The sequence below is a fragment of the Vigna unguiculata genome, chromosome 3 (assembly GCF_004118075.2).
Source record: "Vigna unguiculata cultivar IT97K-499-35 chromosome 3, ASM411807v1, whole genome shotgun sequence".
NCBI classification, from domain to species: domain Eukaryota; kingdom Viridiplantae; phylum Streptophyta; class Magnoliopsida; order Fabales; family Fabaceae; genus Vigna; species Vigna unguiculata.
In genome coordinates, this window is record NC_040281.1 from 10087341 (window position 1) to 10092937 (window position 5597).

The 5597-nt window shown below is 32.5% G+C and overlaps 1 long non-coding RNA gene across 1 annotated transcript; it reads left to right on the plus strand.

Moving 5' to 3' along the window:
• The first annotated feature begins 302 nt into the window (after positions 1–302).
• LOC114178387 lies at positions 303–2376 on the plus strand. Its single transcript, XR_003603317.1, has 2 exons — positions 303–1592; positions 1695–2376. It is a non-coding gene; the product is annotated as an uncharacterized LOC114178387 (long non-coding RNA).
• Positions 2377–5597: the final 3221 nt, after the last annotated feature.

Consider the following 5597-nt stretch of genomic DNA (forward strand, 5'->3'; position numbering starts at 1 on the left):
GTTAGACACACCAGAAGAGATTTCAGAATTGGAAGAGGCAGCGGAAGAAGCCATGGAGGAGGCATGGCTTCGAGGTTGCCGGTCGAAACTGGCACTCTGGCGGCGGCGGCGGTTCGGCGGCTCCGGTGGCGGCGGCAGCAGAGGCAGCGACAGCGAAAAAAAAACTTAAGCTTTGGATACCATGTTGAGAAGAAAGAAAATAGGGGTTTGAGATTGATCTCCCTTGTGTATAAACCATACATAGGGTAATCTATTTATAATAGAGAGATGTACAATTAAAAAGAGTAACTGAAAATAAATAGAGTAAATAGAAGATATTGTTTGATATTATGATTAACAATATCTAACAATATCTTAATAATATCAAACAATATCTAACAGAGTGAATCAAGTCAAATAGAAAATTACTCTTTTTACTTGAGATGAGATAAGATGCACGGTGATGCTTTAACAATTGACAAATATCACATTTGAAAGACGAAACAAAACTCTTTAGAAAAGAAATGAGGGAACAAGGATTTTGTAAGGTTGAAGGAGGGATTTCCAATTCTTTATGTGTCTGATATTGTTTGTTGGTTTGACCTTTGTTTTTTTTTTTGGAATTTGAATTCCAACAGATACAACCTACGTTGCCCCTTAGCAATTAAAATCGACTTCCTTGTTGCAAGGTTTTGAAATACAATAAGGAGAGAAAAAGTTGTTGAACAATTTAAATGTTTTGTAAGCCTTGTATGGAAATATGCCTATTGGTTAGTAGTGGGACATAAAACATCTAAAGTTATATTCCCAGAGCCCCATATGGGTACACTATCACCATTTGCAATTGTTATGAGTTGTTCACAAGTCATTTGCAGCTTAAGAAAGTGAACCAAGTGATCAGTTGTTTCTGGATCAAGAATCCAAACATCCTGAGACAAGGGGTCAATAGTATATCTTACCTTACCTTTCATGGGTAAGGTATAGTATTCAGAGGACTTAATCATTTATTCGATCATTTTCTAAAAAAATCAAGTTTCTCTTTAAGAGCTTTTATCCTAGACATTGAAAAAAAGAAGATTTAGTTCTTATTGTAACAAATAGAACCTGTTTGGTGAAAGAACCAAATGAATTCAAATTTACTGAAATAGAAGTCAAATGAGACATCACCACCCCTTGGAGTGGGCTCATGAGGTCCCAATGACGTTGTATGTGGTCGCATTGAGTGGAGCACACCTTTTGGTCCTACCATGACGACCATGGCGAACAACAACAGTGGCAGCTATTAACGATACAGTGGAAACAGGACTTCAAAGATAGGGAGCTCTAATAACATTTTGAACTATATAAGAAAATAAAGGATTATTTTATTGATAACAATCACACACCAATTACATTTTTATCATTTCTTCTATTTGTAACAATAAAAACTTTTAAATTAAGGAAATAAAAATATAAGATATTTTTCCTAATTATTATGAAGACATTGAGAATATTTTTATTATAATAATCTGGTTTTTATAACAGTTTATTAACATATTCTCAAATTCTGGTGTCCCTTTTTCTCTAGCTGTATTGTTAACACTGGCACCCAGGAGAAGTCAGGGGTCAAAGGGGTAAAACTTGAGTTTCCTCTGTATTCTCTTTAGGGAGAAAATGGGGGAGGGGATTTTGTGATAATATTGATTGGTGGCATAACAACGTTTCATGTTTTCCAGGTTGATTTACTTAAGGTCTAAAGTCAGATAAAGTGGATGTCACTTTACTCCCAGAAGAGTTGGATGACATGGAAAATGTTTACCCACAAAGTATGAATTCTAATTTTGAAAACACATGTCGCCCCCAAAGAAATCATGGGTCTCATTTCTTATCTCTGCTGGAACTGTTCCGGGTATGAAAAAGCGAGGGAGGAAGAGAAGTTATGAAGCCCGAGGATTTCAGCGACGTGGTTGCATTGCAGAGCTATGTCGCATTTGATTATATCATACAGACCTACCCATATTGTGATTATTATTATTAACTTAGGCCTTGATTTTTATATTTAATTATGTAACCAACTGGTGCAGAATGAGAATAGGACTAGAAGAGAAAGATGGAAGAAAAGAAGGGAAAGTCCAGGAAGGACATTAAGTTCTAAAGTTGGTGTGACATCTTTTTTCTCTTGCAGAAAAAAAATGGGGGACCTGGATGTTACACATTCATCAAATTGTCATTTTCCGTTTAGCGAGGATTAGTTGTTAACTGTGTTGTATGGTACTTCTATCACATGTAATTGTCAGCAAAAGTAGCTTTCATTGTATAAGTTAGGAATTTATATATCGTATACTTAACACCTTATGCAGCGCTGATGCTTTATTTGGAAACACAATTGCAATTAATCATTATTAAGGTTGGTTGGTATTCCGTTTACGAGGCTGATAGTTCTTAGTATGACATCGATGCCTGATAGTGCAAACAGGATAGTGAAAGTATACTGACTTGATATTCTGAATCCCTTGTTTCTATTTATCTATCCAAAATTGAAACTAAAGCTTCTTTTGTTGGTCAGTGTTTTATTTTTTTGGGTGATGTTGGGAATTGTTGATAGGGATTGCTGTGGGTTTATGGTGGATGCAGGTAGTCTTATGAGATAGTGTCTTTTTTGCCATTACATTTGCCTCTTATTCTTATTTTTGCAGAGTATTATTTATATCTAGTCTCATCTGCTACTCGAATGATGAACAAAGGTAAATGATGGCGTAGACCTATTTTCCCTTAATAATTCTTAAAATTAATGTTTTCTTTACAAAAAGTTTATCTAATTGTTTTTATTGAAAAGAGATTGAGTTTTCCTTAACTGCATAGCCTTGCTACTTTTATCACTTTTTTCAGTCGAAGGTTTTGCTCACATTTGACTCCTAAATTGAGGGAAAGGTATGTCAGAAGATAAACTAGTGCTAGATTAAAAAGTTAACGAAATATTTATGTCCACACATGCATGCTTTGTTCTTAAATATGCATGCATTATATTATTATGATTTTTATCATTAATTTTTAATTAACAACTATATATGGTAAAGTGCGTCTATTGAGTTTAAAACAGTTAAATATTCACAGTTGCCATAAACTTGCCTATGGAGCCAGTGTATTCAGTTAATTAGGAAGAGAAGTTTGATTCCCAGTTATAAATAAGTGTGATTCTATTTCAAACCAAGTCAGGTGAGATACAGTACACTACATCTATAAATAATAATGTCACTAACAGCCATTTTTTTACTATTATCATTGTCAATTTAAACTTGGATCTATTTGCACAGTGATTCAAGTTGACGTAAATGGCAAGTGTTGTGTTGTGTTGTGCTGTGCAATAACCGTTACTGAAATAAAGTAGTGGTTTGATCATGCAGAATGATTCCCCACCCACTGATAATATGAAAACAGGGATGCCCTTTGGCCTTTGGGGCAGACCAAACAATATAAGAATTCTTAATCTTTGGTTACTATTTAGGTACTGACACATGATAATACTAAAATTGTTCCATTTAGATTGTTTAAGGCACTTAGAAATTATTGGAAGCCGTCCAATCTAGGAGTGACTTATGCATGCCATTATTCTTGTGGCAACAGAGGTTGGCTCCACTGTGAGTCAAATCTGTTACTTCTTCCCTACTCAGTTCCCTACGTGTAGAAACTATGTACCTATCCTATCATATTCTTGTCCCACCGCCATCACCGCCTATGCCTATCAAAATTTCAAATGGAGGGTTCCCATTGGTTTTGGCTTTTGAGAATGTAAATGGATGCATGTTACATGCAACTATATTCGTGCCTGTTTGACACATGACAACTACTTTTCATTTGGCAACAAAATGTTCAATCTAAAGGTCAGAAATGGGAAGCCATTCGTCATGGCTTCGTGTCCTAATTTTCTATATCTAGTCCCACTTCTTTGATGGCTTTTCCCCACCATATATGGTACGTATCAAATGGAAGATTCCACCACTTGCTGCAGGTATCTTTCTCATGCTTTTGTGACATGTCATTATTGTTTAAGTTTAAAATTTACTTCTTAACATAGTATTTGAACCTGATTAGAATATATTTAAGCAAAATTTGTTGTTTGTTTAACTTGTTATGTCACTAACCATTAATATTTAGTCTCACTTTAAATATGTATGTACCCTGGAATGAAATGATATATAAAGATTTTCCATCGATCAAAAGACAAATTTATAATATATAATTAGGTGCAATTTTCATTTTACAAATTAATTTTGTAAAATTGAGTTAAACTTAAAATTTTATTACATTAAAAATTAACGATTAACATGCATGTCTCCCCTCATGTCTACGTCTCAGTGCTGCACAATTAGGTGGAGGGTCCTTTCTGAGTTACCTATTTTAACAATCAACACATTATGGGGATTACACTGAAAATCTCACACACCAAAAATTTGGAATTTCACAAAACAAAACCAATCAGATAAACTATAAGAGGAAACATCCCCATCACATCACAAAGGGTGCGACTTCAGGTTCCTTAAGGTTTACATGTCCAATTTTTATATAAATATGCAGAGAACGACCTGATGTGATTGCTTTTATTAATTTTTACAAATCATTTAATTTTACAATCGAGTGTTAAAAAGATGTGGATGTGAATCTTGGCTCTCAAGCTATAACCCTTCTTAAAAAAATAAAATTTGGAGACAACAAGGTGAGTGGAGAGTATACCTGTAAAGGAAGTTTGTGTCTAAGTAAAAATATTGATGTTAGATGATGTTGTTGCTTGGGGTCAACTCCATTTATACTTGAGAACCAAGAATGATTTGGATATGCATCATAAAAGAAAGTTATCTCTTTGATGAGATAATGAAGATTCTTTGAAGAATTTTCCACATAACGATTCATAACACAAACTATACTTTTGTTGTAACTATTGATTTGAGATTTATTCAAAGTTTAGTGTGGATACAATGTAATACAGTACTTGTCAGATAATTAATATCAAAAATACAACAGCAATATTTGAATGTAAATTAATAGAAGTTTATATAATGATATATCTATATATATATATATATATATATATATATATATATATATATATATATATATATATTACTAGGTTTTCACATTATTATTCAATGATGTATTAATACAAAAATAAAAGGTTAAAGTTTTTAAAACTGTTGTTTAAAATATGTTTTAGTACTGTAAGAATTTACAATTAATAGTACTTTTAAATTGGTTCTACGACATAATTTTTGTTAAAGAATATAGCCAACAACTTTAATGAAGTTTTATCGTAGTTTTTTCATTCAAAAACATGAAGTTTTACTTAAAAAATTGAATTTAATACTATTCAAACCAACAACTTATTGATTGATAATAAAAATGATGATGATAATTTGAACATTTGCATTATCCATTTTAAAATTTTATATGTATTCGCAACTTTGCTTTTAATGTCCCACAATTAATAGTAGAAAGAGTCATAGAAGATTGCTATTTAGAGGTTGGTTCTTATTGAAAATATTTAAATTATAATACTTCCTTTTTCAAATTATATTAATATTTCACTCCTATACTTCTTTATTCGTTCAGATAAGAATACAGGAGAAATATTATTTGAAAGGTAT